This window comes from Lissotriton vulgaris, chromosome 5 (assembly GCF_964263255.1).
Source record: "Lissotriton vulgaris chromosome 5, aLisVul1.2, whole genome shotgun sequence".
Lineage (NCBI taxonomy): Eukaryota > Metazoa > Chordata > Amphibia > Caudata > Salamandridae > Lissotriton > Lissotriton vulgaris.
This window is the reverse complement of record NC_141693.1, coordinates 275813075-275832048: the sequence shown is the minus strand read 5'-3', so window position 1 is coordinate 275832048 and position 18974 is coordinate 275813075.

The following is an 18974-nucleotide window of genomic DNA, read 5'->3' as shown; positions in this document are numbered from 1 at the left end:
TAATTGCCATTGTCAGACTGGGAACCCCTGGTATTTTCCAACAGCAGTACATACTTAACATATAACATACCATCATAAACCAACAGCCATCTTTTGCAACCCATCCTCATCTATTACGATCTAAACTATAGCCAATCAAAATGCTCTACCTCCAGCTGATTGCCCACTGACTCTTTCAACTGTAAGATTTCCGAAACCGCTAATTCCTACTTATTTCTCCGCACACTGAAACGTCTCATCTAAAGGGAGGTGGGAGAGCTGCATATGATTCTCTGAAAGATACCTTAAATGAGGTTTAACATATGCAAACAAATTTCTCAAAACTGCCTCTCACGTCGATGCTTACTTACAAGTCCACACAATAATGCTTTACTAAAGCATGTGTTGTCTTCCATGTTGCTGCTTTACAAATATTCTCCAATGAGATTCCTGCAAAGTAAGCCGTTGACGTTGCCATTGCTCTAGTTGAATGTGCACTGAGTCTCCTTGTCAGTGGCCTGTTCATCAACATTTGTGCTGTAGCAATACATGTCCCAATCCACCTTCCTATTGTCTGTTGGATACTGCCTTTTCTTTGTGTCCCAACAATGTGCAACAAACAGTCGATCCGTCTGCTCATGTCTTTGGTAGCTGCCAAATAAAACTTTAGACAGAGTTTAATGTCCAAAGAATGTAACGCCTCTTCTGCTGCTGTTGCAGGATTTTCTAAAAATGTTGGTAATGTTATCTTCTTTCTTAAATGGAAAACAGTTGGTACCTTTGGTACAAACTTTGGGATTTTCATAAGCATCACATTCTCTTTTCTAAACTTTAAATATGGTTCTCTGTAACTTAAAGCCTGCTTTTGCCTACTCTCCTTGCAAATGTTATTGCAAATAAAAAATCGGCCTTTCATGTTAAATGCATTAACCTAGATTTAGCTGAATGTAACAAGTAAGGCAAGAATTGTTGATCTTCCATGAGTGTTTGATCTAACTGTGGCTCATGTCCCCAAAGCAGAAATTGTTTCCATTCCTAATCAAATGTTCTGACTGTTGAAAGAGCCCTTGCTTTCTTCTGTATTTCTGTGCAATCTTCTGGCAATCTCAAATGTCTGTTTGTTTAGATTGAAATAGTCGAGTATATATTGGTGGGTGTCATCATGTCCAAGTCAATGCACAAGACTTTAGACTGAATATGCTCTAAAATGTGTGCACCACCAAAGCAAAGATGGTACAGATGGTGGAGAGTTTAACCTTAGAACCAGGTCCTGCTTTTCATATATAATTGAAAAAGAGTGTCTCCAGTTCTCTGTTAGCATGATAACCATGAACAATGCAACGCAGTGGCAAACAGCATATTCATCAGTGTTTTACAAATGTATTTTAATGGTCTGAATATACTTACATCCTCAAGGGATTTTTCCTCAATTGTCGGATCCAGCTTCTGGTCAGCAACATTGGGTGTAGATGGCTGAAAGAATAAAAAAAAGAATAGACATTTATAACAAATCAAAATTGTGTAGTCGGCATTTTGCATTTCTTTTCACAAATCATTGATTTTTACCATTGGTGACGGAATCATAAGTGTAAGTCAAAAATGTATTTTAAGAAATGGAAGTATGTGATAGTAAACAGACAAGTGTAAAAGCATTCTAGAAATTGTCACAGTATATGAATAGTCGTTGAAAACAAAAGCTGTCCAGAATAGTTCCGAAAAATTTGGAAATACAGATTGGGGATCAAGTGCTGAAGCAATAATAAAATAGATCCGTTAAGAGGAAGAGATTTGGAATAAAGAGCTAAAGCGGTGAGAGTATTCGAGGATTCTAGGAGGAAAATAAGCAGAAATTACATTGAACTGCTTCTTGAGTAGAGATACGTAACAACAGGAACAATTTTATGAATATTTTCTGCTTATAGGAACTCCAAGCTTATGCACCCAAGCTTCAGTGAACTATGAAATGTTTTTGGCTTTAACATAAAAGAAGCACATATATTAGAGAACAAGACTACTTACTGTGTCCCTTGTGGGTTCCTCACTAGTCATTGCTATGGAAGGAATAGTCTAAAGGTAAAAGAGAAAGTGATTAAGAGACCCCCATAAAAGGCAAACTATGATCATTGATGAGTTTTCTCAGGGGCAATGTTAGTCTCTGTGACCCAATCAAGTGTAGTGGTGCAGTCATTTAGGCAAGGTCAGATCCATATAAAACCATACTGCATTTGTGACACAATAATGCAGCATTGCTTAATAGGAACCTAATCCTTTTAGAACCAAAAAAATCTGGTGCTATGTACATGAGATGTGACCTTGGACAGATGGTACTTGATGTCTGAGGAGTGGGCTGGGCTGAAGGAGCTGGAGTCATAAAAAATGAAGAAGGGTTGCCTATATCAAAGAACGGAGGAAAGAATATTGTGAAGGGAATAGCCTGAAACAGTTTATGCTGTGTACCCAAGTCAGTGCACAAGACTTTAGCCTCAGTAGACTCTGAATATCAGCAAATCCAAGATGGTCCAGAGGGTGGAGAATTTAACCATGGAAGCAGGTCCTACTCTTTCATACAGAATGGACAAAGTGTGTCTCTTGTGTTCTCTCTTAGCAAGGGGGGCATTATAATCAGGAGTAGTCTGCACCTGCATATATTCTTGTGTTGCGTTAACATTTGATCATTAGAGTGTGAAATGTAATAACGTGTTAAGTAATGTGATAGAGGGATTTCGTGGAGGAATTAACATTGTGATTGTGCCTTGAATGGTAAAGTCTTAATGTTCATTTTACAAGTGATTATTGAGAAATTAATTTACTGACATATAATGCACTGATTTAAAGGTGCACAGTGACAATGTTCTTGTATATGTGTGTTTAAGGAAGATCTATGACGATTCTTATGTTAGCCGATTTTGTGTAGGCCTCATGTGTATTTCTCCCTGGGAACTGAATCATTTGTACTGTTCATGTGTATGCAGAATCCTATCTTTCTCACATTTTTGTTGCAGGTGGAAAAATTCCTCTTTGTTAGTTAGATTAACTCTTTTGCTTTAGGAATTTAGGCATCGGGAGGAGAGGATACATTTGAACAAGGAGTGCTAATAATGTGGGACGGTGTTCTTTCTCAGAGCCCAAGAGTATCGAAACTGACTGGAAAGTTAGTGTTACCTAGGAGGTAGGGTCCAGCTGGATGGGGTGATCTTGTGATGCAAAGATTGGCGTGTCCTAGGATTGTGATGTTGGAATTGGGGACAGTTTTTGGGTTAGAAGAGGAGATCTGATGGAGAGAGAAGGAGCATCTTTGAATGAGCTCCGTAGCTTTATGCTACTTGGCCCATTCAACTTGAGTGCACTTCTTAGGAAGTCTTCATGCGCTGACACCTTTTTCCTTAACTTGCTTGGGGAAATGCTAAGTAGGGATGTCATGTTAGTGGTAGTGTAGGGACAGACTAATGCTTTTACTTATGAACCTCAAATGAAGAATACTCTTGATGTCGACGCAGTGATCATCTGTGTTCTGATTTTAGAACTGGTCATTCTCTGCATGTTGCATAGATTGAACGTTGCCCGTAGGTTTGGCTTTGTATTAGTTCTAATGTATTTTTACACCCTCTTTCTGAGGTGTTTGTGTGCCCATTGTTCTTGGCATTTTAATAAACTATCTAAATTTAGAACCTGGAGTTAGTGATTCTTAGGAGTCATGGGTTATTTGAATTGTGAAATCTAATTAGATAAGATATTTCTCCCCTCTACACTTTTAAGCTAGAACCAACGGTCTGTCAACCAGGGGTTCCCGGGAAAATCTAGAACGTGGAACCCGGCCCCATCATAACCATTGGCAACTCGGTGCAACACAGGACATTGTTCAGTTTTTCACAAATGTATATTCACAGACTTAATTCACTAACTTCTTCAAGTGATTTTGCCTCAATTGTCTGATCCAGCTTCTGGACAGCAACATTGGGTGTAGGTTACTGGAAGAAACCCAAAAAAGAACTAACATTTACAACAAAACAAAATGAGGGGTTGTCATCACTTTACATTTCTTTTTCAGACGTTAAAGCCTTTCATCTGGTATCATTCCTGGGTTTCTAACGCCCCGGCCTCTTTACCATTGGTAATGGAGCCATAAGTGTAAGTCAAAAGTAATTTTGCAAATGGAGGTATGCGATTACCACTCCAAGAAATGAATTTGGCTGATGGGAAATGGGCAAGTGTATAAGAATCTTAAAAATAGTCACAGTATATAAATAGTCGTTAAAATTAACAGATTTCCAGAAAAGTTCATGAAAACTGGAAAATGTTTACAATACTTTTATATACAGATTGAGGATAAAGTAGTAAAGCATGATAAAACAGATGAGTGAAGAAGAAGAGATTTGGAATAAAGATCGAAAGCATTGTGAGTCTTTGGGGATTCTAAGAGGAAGAAAATAAGCACAAATTACATTGAACAGCTTCTCAAGTACAGCTATGTAGCGACACAATCAATTTTATAAATGTTTTCTGCTTTTAGGACGGTAAAGCTTCAATGGACTGAGAAATGGCTTTTATCATATAATTACAGAGCAAAACTACTTACTGTGTCCCTCGTGGCATTTTCACTATCCACTGCACGGGGAGGCACACTCTAATGGCAAAAGAAAACGTAGAAAAGTCTTCTCAATGAATGACACACTATGAGAATTAATGTAGAGTTTTAACAGATGCAATAATAGTCTCTATAACCTAAACAACTGTAGAGTTACCTTCATTTACATAAGGCCAGACCAGCTCTAACCAATGTTGAGTGCAATGTAAAGATTTAATATTGCATTTGTGGCACAATTTTACAGCATTACAACACGAAGAACTAATTATTTTATTACCAACAAAAAGCTTGTGCTAATTCCATATTCTTTTTGCAAATGAATTTGTAAACAGTGTGTGGGAATCCTATCACCAATTTTTGGTACTGTTACTTATTTTTCATGAATCTGTAAATGGGTCTTGCGGTTACAGTATGGGTACTAACACCGACATTAACTCATTACGTATAATGATTATTAGATTTTATTCTAGAATCAGATGCCAGCCTTCATGGCTGGGGTGCTTGTCTTCAGAACCAGAATACGGGAGGAATTTGGTCGCAAGAAGAGTCCCTGCACCACATCAATTATCTAGAATTAACTGCAGGTCTTTATGCTCTAATGAGCTTCAAACGATTTCTTCAAGGAAGGTCGGTTATAGTAAAAATGGACAACATGTCTGCTGTAGCGTACATAAACCGCTTAGGAGGGACCAAGTCAGAAGACCTCTCCAATCTAGCAAAGAAGCTTTGGTTTTTCTGCCTAGAACACAGAATCTCTCTCAGAGCAGAATACCTTCCCGGGAAATCCAATCTTTGCGCAGATTGGAATTCAAGATTTATCTTGGATTACAGCGACTGGAAGCTCAACACTTCTGTTTTCAACTCGCTCAATCATTTCTGGGGCCCTTTCCAAATAGACCTATTTGCAAGCAGGTTAACTACCCAATTGGTTTCCTATTTCAGCTGGATGCCCGATCTTGGTGCTCTAGCAGTGAATGCTTTTCTCCAATCTTGGAAAGGGATCAACGCTTATGCCTTCCCTCCATTCGCAATGATTCAGAGGCTTCTTCAGAAACTGAGACAAGAACAATCCTCAATTGTCCTAATAACTCCCTTCAGGCCATCTCAAGCGTGGTTCCCAACAGTTCTGGAACTAACTTACGATTTTCCGTTCCTAATTCCTCCTCTGAAAGATCTTCTCACAGACGTAGACGGTCATATTCACCCTCTTATACAGACAGGGAATTTGAACCTTCTTGCCTGGAAGGTTTCAGGAGATCTAACGATCTCGCAAGACTTTCGTCAACAGCTTCAACTCTCCTTGGAGAGTCGTGGGCCCCTGGGACTCATTACAGGTACGCTCCATGACTTGGTGAATCTCCGCTTTGAAATTAATTTTCTGCATGCGGCAAGATAATTTCTGACTCGGCTCAGCATTTATACTGGTCCCAAAGGTTGATACAATACAATCTTTGCTTGCTACTTTAAATAGATTACCACCGTATGGTTGTCGAATTATCTGCTCTGAAATTGACACCTACATATGGAAAGATTTATCTTCTAACTTGGAGTTGTGATTTAATTCACTTTTTTTGATGACTTACAGCTCATCGGGCGATTGCATACCTCAAAACGCCACCATTAGCACAGTAAAGTCCACTACCTGCTCTATATGCTAAGAGAGTGCTGAAAACGTCGAATAGATTACAATATCTCTGTACAGATTTCAATTGACAGCAGTCCTGAAGATGGTTTCTACAAATAACTCTTAGGAAACCGAAACGTCGACCCTACATCTTATCCCTATCTTGTTTTATTCAATGTGACTGGGGATAGATGTCTTTTAGGTTCTGTTGAGTCACGTATTGATTTATTTCTGTGTGTACCTACAGACCTATTCTTTGTTTGTTTACTTATCTGTATATAAAGTGTATCCTTTAAAATTCCTTTTGATAAAAATCTATTTTTCTAATACACCTCGTGTTTTGTTTATATGTTGTGTCTTGTTAAAATTGAGTTTACATTGAATTAGAGTCTAATAGCACTCGATTTGTTCACATTAAGGATTATGAATTCATCCTTTTAAAGTCATCACAAATTACAAAATATATACTAAAATAAATTCCCTTGAAGGCACTTTTACCTTTTCAGTTTAATTACCCAAGCCATCAAGGGTTTATTTGGGTCGCTCACTTTTTGTTAATCATTACAGGTACAACAACATTTGGAAAGTCTGGTCACGTTGGTGCTTGGAAAGGGACTTGGATCCCGTGGAGGCACCTATTGTTGATATAGTCAATTTTCTCGGAGAACAATTCGATAGAGGATTAAGTTACAGATCTCTCAATTGTTTTAGATCTGCTATTTCTGCTGGACACTTTCTAATTAACAATACAACGGTAGGTAAAAATCCTATTATTTGCAGAATTCTTAAGAGTATTGGACTTAGAAGACCTCCTCGACCTAGATATGAATCTCTATGGGATGTTAATTTAATTCTCCAGCTTTTCTGCAGTTGGCCTGTTAATTCTCTTCTTAGTAGAAAGAATCTTTCAATTAAACTAGCTACTCTTCTTTGTTTAATTTCATGCAGGAGAGTCTCTGATGTTAAATCTCTCGACATTTCTTACAGATCTTATGATATGTTCGGAGTTAAATTTGAAATACATAGAAGAACTAAGACTATGTCTGATTCTATTTTCTATCCTCGCTTTGATAGTTGTACTAAACTCTGTGTTGTTCAATGTATGAAAGAATATGACATTAGAATGAATTCTCTTCATCCTTTGGACGTTTCTCAATTACTCATTTATTTTGTTAAACCCCACAGAGGAATTTCTTCCCCCTCTATTGCTAGATGGGTTAAGACAGTCATGAAGCTTGCTGGAATTGATCTGAATATTTTTAAGCCGCATTCTATTAGAGACGCAATGGCCAGTAAGTCTTTCTGGTCAGGTGGTAAGTTAGATGATATTCTTAAAGCAGCCAATTGGTCTAATTCTAGAACCTTTGCTCACCATTATTGCAAACCTGTATCTCATATGTCTGATGTTGTGTTACATGGCTACCAACATGCATAATGGTAGCCTCCGGTCTTGTAATGAAATTGCGATTCTCCTATTACCATGACCAGAGAATCTGGATTTCATTAAAGACATGGAGGCTAACATTATTCCTCCCACCCTTTCCCTGGGTGGTTGACTATATGATTTTATATGCTCTTTTCTTTACAGGAAAAGTTGGTTATATGCTTATTTATTTTTTGCTGACATTCTTTCCTTTCGCAGAATTGTGCTTTCATAATGTTAGGATTTATTAACATCTTTTCTTTTCTTTACAGATAATCTTTCTGGATGAATTTTCCATCTTTTGGATCAGTCATGGATGGATGATGTTTTCGATGTATTCTTTCTTCAATTTTGATGTTATTCTGGAGTTTATTGGACTTTTCCTTTCCTTTGTCACCACATTTAAAAGAGGCTGATTGCCTAGTTATACTTGCTATTGTTGGTTCTTTGTATTCTAAGTTGGAACTTTGCTTTGTGACATATGCGGCTATGCTTGGAACTGCATTAAAAGTTGTATGCATAATGTTAGCCTCCGTGTCTTTAATGAAATCCAGATTCTCTGGTCATGGTAATAGGAGAATCGCAATTATTCATGATCATGCAAAGCTCATGTTTAACTGTGGCAAAATACCCTCAAACTGTTTTAATGGAACAGAAAATGCATATCCAGAAATCATAGAACACTGTCTGGGCGGAAATGATAATGTGTTAAAAGACCACATACAAGAAAAGATGAGAAATGACCTTGGACTCATGGCATGCCTGATGGGTGGATTAAACTGAAGGATCAGGAGTCTAAGAATGGGTAAACACTGACTACACAAGAGAAGTGAGGGGTAATTAGATATGGTGAAGGCAATAACCTGGAACTGGTTCTTGCTGTGTACCAAACTAAAAACACAAGACATAAACCTCTATGTGCATTGAAGTGTATGCATTAGCAAAACCCCGAAGGTCCAGACGATGAAGATTCTAACTGGGAAACAGGTCCTTGTATGTTTCAATACTATTTTATACAGGCTGGACACGAAGAGAAGAGTGAAGGGGAGGAGGGATTGGAAATATAGAGCTAAACGAGTGAGAGTCTTTGAGAATTGCAGTAGGGAGAAAATTACCACGAATGGCATAAAATGGACTCTCACGTGGAGATATATAGCAAAATAAATAATAATATGATTGTATTCTACTTTTAGGAAAACCCATGCTTTGCACTGGGAAACAGTTTTGGATTTAATCATCAAAGCAACATAACTATTATAGGCCAAACTACTTACTGCGTCTTTTATGGCCTCTTCACCATCCACCGCACTGGGAGGCGAGCTCTAATGGAAGATGAAAAAGTCAGAAAGAGTTCTCCATGAGAGGCAATCTATGATCATTAATGTAAAGGTGCAGTCAAGCCTCTATCACTCGCACAGCTGCAGTCACACCCTCATTTAGATAAGGCTAGGCCCATATAAAGACCATGTTGAAGGTGCTGTAAAGGGATTGCACTCCATGCCTGACACAATGATACAGCACTTCAATATGGTAAATTGAATCCTTTATCGCTAGTAAAGAGCTGGTGCTAATTTCATAGTTTTGTTTTTTAAACTTCATTATTAGTGTCAGGTACTCATTATGGAAAAAAGGAGTCATTGGTGTTCGGTACTCGAAGAGTAAAGCCTCAACCCAGTTTCCTGGGGAGTGTGTAATGGTACCACAAATTGATCATATACTCCCCATTCTACCTCAGGCAACACTTTGTGTATGATGGGTAGACTGTACTGAAGGATCGGGAGTCAAAAAGAATTGATAAGGGCCACCTAAACCGGAGAACGGAGGAATGAATAGATCATGTGAAGGTAAGAATCCTGGAACGGTTCTCCCTATTTTCCAGAATCAATACTCAAGGCATAAGCCTTTTGAACTTTGAAACGTGTGCATCAGCAAAGCCAAGAAGGTCCAGGAGGTAGAGAATTTAACAAGGAAATTGATTCATAGCCTGTTGTAGGTGATGGAGAAAGTGTCTCTTTAGGTCTCACTTTTTGTGAAAAGCACTCAAACCAAACAGGCCACTCTTGCGTTTTACACAAATGTCTATCATTCGCTGAACATCCAAACCTCATTGAGTGATGTTTCCTCCATTGTCTGGTCCATCCTCTGGCAACATTAGAAGAAGGTGGCTGGGAGAAACCAAAACTAACTAACATTTACAAAGACAAGTTTATGTGTGTTGATCATTTTACACTTCAATACCACTACACAATAGAACTTTATCGGTTATGACCTTTTCGTCATTGGTGGTGGAACCATTGGTGGTAGACAAAAGACAATTTTGCAAAATGAATGGATAAAGATACTTCCATAAAAAGTTAAACTGATGGGAAATGGATAACTGTGTGAGGCTTAAATGAACATACTCTGTATATAAATAGTTTTTCAAAATAGCAGATGTCCTCAAATGTCCATGAAACTCCGGAGAAGTCTCGTAGACTGGGAATGAAGAGTTGAAGTGGGGATGCATGAGGCAAATGGGTAGAGGTTACAAATATAGAACTCAAAGGGGAGAGTCGTCAGTGCTCTAAGAGCGAGAAAATAAGCAGGAGTGACCCAGAGTGGCCTACTGCATAGAGATGGTTAACACGTTCACTAACTTTATGCTATAAGTGGGGGGTTACATTTTAAAATTGTGTGATATACAATTGAATTATTTACAGTGTCCATGGTGGCTTCTTCACTTTCTACAGCACTGTGAGGCAGGTTCTAATGGGAAAAAAAGTCAGAAAGAAAGAAAATATATGATCTAAAATGTAGAGTTCTCTCATTTGCCATTTTTGCCTCAATAGCCCACATAACTGCTATGAAACAGGTACTTAAAAAGGTAATATCCAAGGAAATGTGATATTTATCGTACCGTAAGGGGATTGCTGCATATTTGAAATGTTTTCGCTATTTAAAGTGATGCGGCATTACCACTCTGAAAGATAGGTTGTACTGTATTTATATTCAGCAATACAGCATCGCCATGCTGGGCATTTATTTGACAGCGAGAACAGTGTATTTATGGGTTGTGCATGTCAGTTCCCATTTTAAGATAAAATCATAGCAACAGCAAAAATGCCGGGTGTGGGAATGGCATGATCAATTTGTGGTACTATTACACACTCCTATGAAACTCTAAATGAGGTTGAGGCTTTATTCTTTGAGTACCGAACACCAATAACTCCTTATTGTCCATATTGAGTACCTGTGAATATGCTAGGCTCAGATATCACTATGGAAGATTACTCTGGCATGTCTGTCTGTGATTGCTCATCTGGGGCATTGTATAGTGCTCCATCATGTTGCCTTGACACGGGCCCTGAGGCCTGGCCTTACCCCTGGGGGGGGCAAAGCTTTCTGTCAGTAACAACCCCAAGGTGAACCCCCGGGAGAGGGTGAAAACAGCACAGCAGCAGCCTTCCATAACAGCAGAGTCACCAGGTTGCGTTGGGGGCCATTCACTCGAGCCACTGCCAGGTAAGTTGCACATACCTTGCACCTTCAAATGTCTACGCATGATGCCAGAGACGTAGGCCTCTTGACAAAAGGTCCACCCCTCCCTGCTTGTTGCAGTATCAGGTGGCGGTGGTGTTGTCCTAGTATGCTTGATTCTGGTCCGGGGAAGACATGGCTTGGCAGTTCGGGCTGGACTGTTCCCATGAGGCACAGGGTCAAGACTGATTTGCATATGGCCATGTCTGAACGGGGCTGGCTTGGTGAGCAAAATAACGATGGATTAAACCCAGATCTGTGACTGGGGGTGAATGTTTTGCCATTGTGCAACATTCCGTCCATCATCTTGTGTTTTTTGCTGTTCTCCCTATGTGGAAAGGGTATGCCCAGACGTGGGTCCCGTGCTCACCAAGCCACTGGAGTCTAGCTATCCTGGCTGAAGTCGACTGATAGCCAGAAACTGGTCCTAGGATGCTTGATTCCAGTCCAGGGAAGACATGGCTTGGCAGTTCGGGCTGGACTGTTCCCATGAGGCACAGGGTCAAGACTGATTTGCATATGGCCATGTCTGAACTGGGGTGGCTTGGTGAGCAAAATAACGATGGATTAAACTCAGATCTGTGACTGGGGGTGAATGTTTTGCCATTGTGCAACATTCCGTCCATCATGTTGTGTTTTTTGCTGTTCACCCTATTTGGGAAGGGTATGCCCAGACGTGGGTCCCGTGCTCACCAAGCCACTGGAGTCTAGCTATCCTGGCTGAAGACTGCTGATAGCCAGAAACCAGTCCTAGAATGCTTAATTCTGGTCCAGGGAAGACATGGCTTGGCAGTTAGAGCTGGACCGTTCCCATGAGGAACAGGGTAAAGACTGATTTGCATATGGCCATGTCTGAACTGGGCTGGCTTGGTGAGCAAAATAACGATGGATTAAACCCAGATCTGTGACTGGGTGTGAATGTTTTGCCATTGTGCAACATTTCCTCCATCATCTTTGTTTTTTGCTATTTTAGTACCGGAACATGCACTCTGGAATGCTCCTATACTCAGAGTGAATACATCTCACTTTCCTCACCAGTAGAATTTGCAAACACACACGAGGGAAGAATGCAACCCGGTAACATGATAATTCAGCTTTTTGGCTCCACCACTAATGTAGGTCTGAAAACAACCCTATGCTAATCCTGCTCCTCCTCGACCGTTCTGGGTTGACACAAGGAAGACAAAAGTGGGTGTGGTACTCTTCTTACGAACTTAATGGAACTTGAAAGCTAGTAGTTGAAACACACTGAATGCCGCTACTAGGCTGATCACTGAAACTAAAAGAAACTAGCACATTTCCCCAGCCTTAAGATCTTTAAAGTGGCTACCCTACAAAGCCAGAATACAACTAAAGATTACTTGTCTGACACACAAAGCTCTCCATTTTTTTTTTTTGAAAACCTTTATTAATCTGGCAATCAATTACAGGTAAGGGCCTACAACCTTCTCGGCCGGCCGCGAAGTAAAGTAAAAATGTAGCAGTCAATGCGGAAAATCAGCACAGTTCAAAAGCCAGGGCGATACGTAGACCAGGAGACAACTCGTGAACAGATGATCAGGCCCGGAATCAGGATTACAGAGGTTCATTTTTAAATTTATAAGAACTGAGAAAGTGTCGTACAATCACATGTGGCCCTGCAACACAGCACACAATCAGGATGTCAACAATTAGCATAAATACAGACGAAGTAGTCGGGAAAGGCACACAAACCAGGAGAAACGTAGGCACAAATCCAATGGATAGCAAATCCTAACCCCACCTCTTAAGACAATACACGTTACAGGAACCGTGAGTGAAGACGACACTATAGAAAAAGGAAAAAGACTAAGGCCATGGAAACAAAAGAAATACTAATCTAACACCCATCCCGCAACCCCCCACCCTGCACACCCGCAGAAGGTCATGGCCTACCCCCCAGCCGCGTGCCTGTCGCCCTAATAGACCCGAAATATAGAAAGATAGAGAAAAGAAAAAAGAAAGGAAAAGAAAATAAACGGAGGAGGACCCTCATCTCGCCGTCTGGCTCCGCCCTTCACCCCTACACTTCGGAAACACAAGTAGGAAACAATACCATAAGGAAAGAATAACACATCCCGAGTACAAAAACAGTAAAATATCGATCAAAGTTACCCACTGCACCGTCTGTCAATAATAAAGCAGATAGATTGTAAACCACCTCATCCCTGACCCCGTTTGGCGGTAGTACCGCCCGAAGTCCTCTCGTTAAGCAATGTAAAGCACAGTCCTGAGGGTCCAAGCAGCATGGATGAGCCCGGACAGGGCGAAGCCATAAAAGAGCATAGTAGTCCAAATCTGTCCAAATATTGAAAGCGGAGATCAGGCAACAACAACGCCGGTCCCATGAACCTCCCAAAGCTGGCAGATAATAACATCATACAGGAGAGGAGAGACAAATAGTTTGGCCACCATCGCGATACAACCAGGCCAGTCCAAGAAGGAAAACAGCGCTCCACCCCCAGCCACCAGCCAGACATGTGTCACAAGGATTCCTCCATACGAGCAACCGAGACAGTCCGCGCGGGCATGGGAGCCCGGTCTTCAAGTGACCCAAGGTGCCTCCAAGGATCCGAAACCTCCACCACGGATGCAGCAGCAAGCCCATCGGCCGACCCCTGGAATAGGACCGTGGCCGCCATAGATGGCGAAACAGTAATGGCGTCTATCCTTGCACCCAGGTCTCGGGCATAGCGATCAATAGTCTCGTGCAGAACTGTTAGGGCAGCCAACACGTCCCAGGATGTGAACTCCGTCATGCGTTGCGGGCATCCCGGCCCCTTCCTTGCATCAGCCGCCCAACATGGACGTGGACCGCAGAGAGAGGCACCGGCCGCCATCTTAATCCAGTCGGCCCGTCCCTCTTCACCGTATTCAGGGTTCAGGCCTTACTGTAAGGGCACCGCAGGATGCGTCCCCAGGGCAAACGAACTGTGGGGCAGGGTCCAGAAAGGAGAGCCACCAAAAAGCTAAAGTCCCGCAGGGCCCCGGGACTCGCCCGCCTATGTCGGGGGCAATCTTTGGCTATGCCCGGGCAACAAAATTTAGAGAGGGGGCAGGAGTCCAGCGCCCCCTCAATCCTGGGTCGCCACGCTGCCCCTCAAGGGTCCCCGACAAGCGGGTCGGGTCTTCACCGCTGGCCCCACCGGCAGGCTCTACGCCGCCATCAACGGCCGTTGGTGCAGCAGCTGCGGTCGTAGGCCCCGCCTAATCAACGCCCCAGTCTCACCATCACATGGGCCGCAGAGCAGTCAGGGAGAATTCCCAGGATCGGCGGCACGCAGGAGCTCCGGAAGCAAACGGTAGGTGCTTGTTTTTCTTCCCTTTATCAAAGTATGCCTCCGTGGGTCAGGATATTCGGCAGGATAGACGTGTGGGGAGAATGGGCTCGCGGAGCCGAGCGACTATGCTGCCATTTCGAATGCCTGCTTGGCTCCTCCCTCCAGCCCTCCATTTCAAAACACCTGGATACCTGGCTCAAAACTGGAATTATCAGGTGGTAGCAGACATTCCAGAAGTGCTATCTCATTACTACTCAAACAGCAGAGTTTACGCAAAAAGAAAACAAGACTCAGAGCCTTCTTGGGTACAGCCCCCAAGATCTGGAACTCTCTCATTCCGGAAATCCACAAAATCCCCTACACGGTGGCTTTTAAAAAAACAAATATTTGTATCAATTTTATCCCAGTTTTTCACAAAAGCTTATACTGTTGATCAGTTCATGACAAATTCATCAAAAAAAAAGAAAAAGGCAGAATACAGAAAATGCGGTCGGTTTGGGGGAATAACATCACACATTAATAGGCTGTAATATTCTCTAATACATCCATTATTTTACCCCAGGGACCTCTTTTACATCGAAGAACGTGCTCTTGTTAAGTAATCCAGTAGCCAGAGGTGTAGTTAAGTAGATTTATTAATAACAAGTAGAATGGTAAAGAAGGCCCCACCGGGAGCAGCATCCTGCTGACCAATCATTCAAACCATGCATTCATGAACATTCTTATGACATCACACACACCGGCTGAGCAGCAGGGATAAAGGAGATACAGAGAAGTATAGCATACAACAACCTCCTCCCCTTTTTTCCACCCAAAAATTCCCAAGAAAAAAAAATTCAGCAATCACATAAGTCACATATTGTCAATGAAATATAATAGAAACTAGAAAGTAGAAAATAGAGACACAGTGGCTTTCGAACAGAAAGTAAAAACAATCCTAATGAACAAGTTCCTGCCTAACTGGATCATGGCTCATCTGTTCTCTAAATGTCCGTTGTTTTGTATTTTTTCTTGGTTTTTTTTCCTATCAACTGTTAATGTCTAGGATGCTCTGCCTTACTTATTAAGTAACGTTTTGCCTTACCTTTTAAAGTTATATTTTGCTTGCATTTATCTTCGATCTCATTAGTTCAACATGTTAGCCTCTCTTACCTAATCGTTCCCCTACTTTGTTCCCCCTTCCATTAATGTGAAGGCAGCGCTCTGATACCCTTTGGGGTCTTGTTCGCGCTATACCAAACGTTTAAAGAAACAAGCATTGGAAATGCAATAGGTCTCGCACCATTAGAGTTAGTGCTTTTAGAATTGTTTATGGGTTTTTTTGTAAATGTTTAGCATTTTTGTTTCCTGTAGCCAATGCGAAAGTATTACAAATAAAAAAAGCCATAAACATTTCTAAAAGCTCTAACTGAAATGGTCTGAGAACTATTGCACTGTGTGAGGGTGAGGGTGAGTGAGGGTGAGTGAGGGTGAGTGAGGGTGAGTGAGGGTGAGTGTGAGTGAGGGTGAGTGAGGGTGAGTGAGGGTGAGTGAGGGTGAGTGAGGGTGAGTGAGGGTGAGTGAGGGGTTGAGGTTGAGGGTGAGGTGTTGAAGGTGAGTGAGGGTGAGGGTGAGTGAGGGTGAGGGTGAGTGAGGTGTTGAGGGTGAGTGAGGGTGAGGGTGAGTGAGGGTGAGTGAGGGTGAGGGGTTTTGGGTGAGTGAGGGTGAGGGGGAGTAGTTGAGGCTGAGTGAGGGTGAGTGAGAGTGAGGGTGAGTGAGGGGTTGAGGGTGAGGGGTTGAGGGTGAGTGAGTGAGGGTGAGGAGTTGAGGGTGAGTGAGGGTGAGGGTGAGAGAGGGTGAGGGGTTGAGGGTGAGTGAGGATGAGTGAGAGTGAGGGTGAGTGAGGGGTTGAGGGTGAGGGGTTGAGGCGAGACCTAAAAACCTGACGATCGTAGGGTTTAGCAAGATTTTGGGGGTGAATGTAAAGAGGCTTGATGTGTGCATAAGTGCCTCTCAGGCAATACTTAGCATGAGCCCCTTCCCCTCCAAGAACACACCCCCACAGAGTTATTTTAAGTTTGCACAGCTGCATTTCATGTCCAGATGAATACTGAGAATGATAATTTTTCATCACTGAATAGAACTGATGTAGGTTATGAAAATAACACACAGTTTAAACAAACTGGAGATATACCAATAAAATACATCTATATTATTATAAATAACACCACTATTGTTTCATGGCGATCATGTCCGTAAAGGAAAGTAATTTGTGTTACAGCATAAGCGTTTAAAGAGTTTGCAATTGTTTCAAGACTATTTCTATACCATTACTGTGCAACGTTTCTCTACACGGACATAACCGCTTTACTCGCCATTAGAAAGTGACACAGACTATAAGGCAATGAAATATCACACAGGAGCACACTGAAAACGTGCAAATGTCACACTTAAGACTGAAAACTTGGCAACTTTTGACAATGCGGGGGTGGGGTGCCGTGCAGACTGAATACCTGTACCAGTCAGATCCTTCAAGACTGACTCTTCGGCTGTTAGCATCAGTTTGCAAATCCCCGCCTCAATACCTCAAGTGATTGTAACATTGTTTGGACACGGGAAGTCTCATATAAACAAAAGTCCAGAGCCGAATTACTTAAACCATAATCTGTTGTCATTTTGACATTTTCTCTCCGATTGTAGAATATTTCATATCTATGACAAACATGCGCAACTGACAGAAGACATGAGTGACAGCACCTCTAGTGTTTTCAACTCTGAACTCATTAAGATATCCTAGTTCTTTACTAGACTGCGTTTACATGCAAACTACGATATGTTCATGGCACAATGAGCACCTTTCCGGTGCCTACCTTTAGTTACGGGCGCCATCCAGACGCAAACTCAGCAGAAACCTCTTTGAAATATTCCTTTATACCAGAATAAATAAACAGAACGAAGATCCGGCAAGATGGCGATCTTTAAATTTGGCGCTAAAGCAGAGAAGCGACCTACAGATCAGACCGCCCCTTAAAGCAGGAAACTAGAACTCTTCCCGTCAAAGCCAGCTCCAGCGCTGCCATGTTCGGATAACTGTTTAACACTAGACATAAAAGAAAGACTACATCAACAAGGTTCACGGAAAGCTCTGGAGAGGGTGCATTTATCTGCATTCAGCAAGCAGGGGGATTATGGACTTGACTGCACTGTCCAGGGGCCTTTTATAGGCCTAATGCGCAGGGCAAGGTAACGAGCCTGTCCCTAATGTGGTTGTCGCTCCCTGTTTGTCCCAGGGAACGGATAACTTTCCGTTATTAGAGAGAGTAACACAGAAAATAAAATGGTCAAGTCATTTAGATAGACAATTGTATACGCATCAAACTTGTTTTTTCAGTTTTAAAATCACGTGTTAAATATTATGCTGCCCCTTCATGCTCACTAATGGAAGCTAACACTAATGTAGAAATTTCGTTGCATTGAGAGGGTGGTGGATGTTACGGGAGTAAACTCTCTCAAAGATGGCTGCTCCGAACACTTTTTGCAATAAAGCTTATTTGATTCTACAGCCACGATTTCTACTGAAGACGGAGGGAAGAGAGGGGAGGGGGGAGGAGAAATGCGACACGGCGGGAAGGGGAGGGGGCGGAGCGGGTAAAATAAACAAAGAAGACGGAGGGAAGAGAGGGGAGGGGGGAGGAGAAATGCGACACGGCGGGAAGGGGAGGGGGCGGAGCGGGTAAAACAAGACGGACGTGCACGCGCTTTTAAGCTCAATGCGCATGCTGCCCCTTCATGCTCACTAATGGAAGCTAACACTAATGTAGAAATTTCGTTGCATTGAGAGGGTGGTGGATGTTACGGGAGTAAACTCTCTCAAAGATGGCCGCTCCGAACACTTTTTGCAATAAAGCTTATTTGATTCTACAGCCACGATTTCTACTGAAGACGGAGGGAAGAGAGGGGAGGGGGGAGGAGAAATGCGACACGGCGGGAAGGGGAGGGGGCGGAGCGGGTAAAATAAACAAAGAAGACGGAGGGAAGAGAGGGGAGGGGGGAGGAGAAATGCGACACGGTGGGAAGGGGAGGGGGCGGAGCGGGTAAAACAAGACGGACGTGCACGCGCTTTTAAGCTCAATGCGCATGCTGCCCCTTCATGCTCACTAATGGAAGCTAACACTAATGTAGAAATTTCGTTGCATTGAGAGGGTGGTGGATGTTACGGGAGTAAACTCTCTCAAAGATGGCCGCTCCGAACACTTTTTGCAATAAAGCTTATTTGATTCTACAGCCACGATTTCTACTGAAGACGGAGGGAAGAGAGGGGAGGGGGGAGGAGAAATGCGACACGGCGGGAAGGGGAGGGGGCGGAGCGGGTAAAATAAACAAAGAAGACGGAGGGAAGAGAGGGGAGGGGGGAGGAGAAATGCGACACGGCGGGAAGGGGAGGGGGCGGAGCGGGTAAAACAAGACGGACGTGCACGCGCTTTTAAGCTCAATGCGCATGCGCATTGAGCTTAAAAGTCACGGGCACTGCAAGGAATCGCCACGATTCCTTGCAGTGGATAAAGAGTG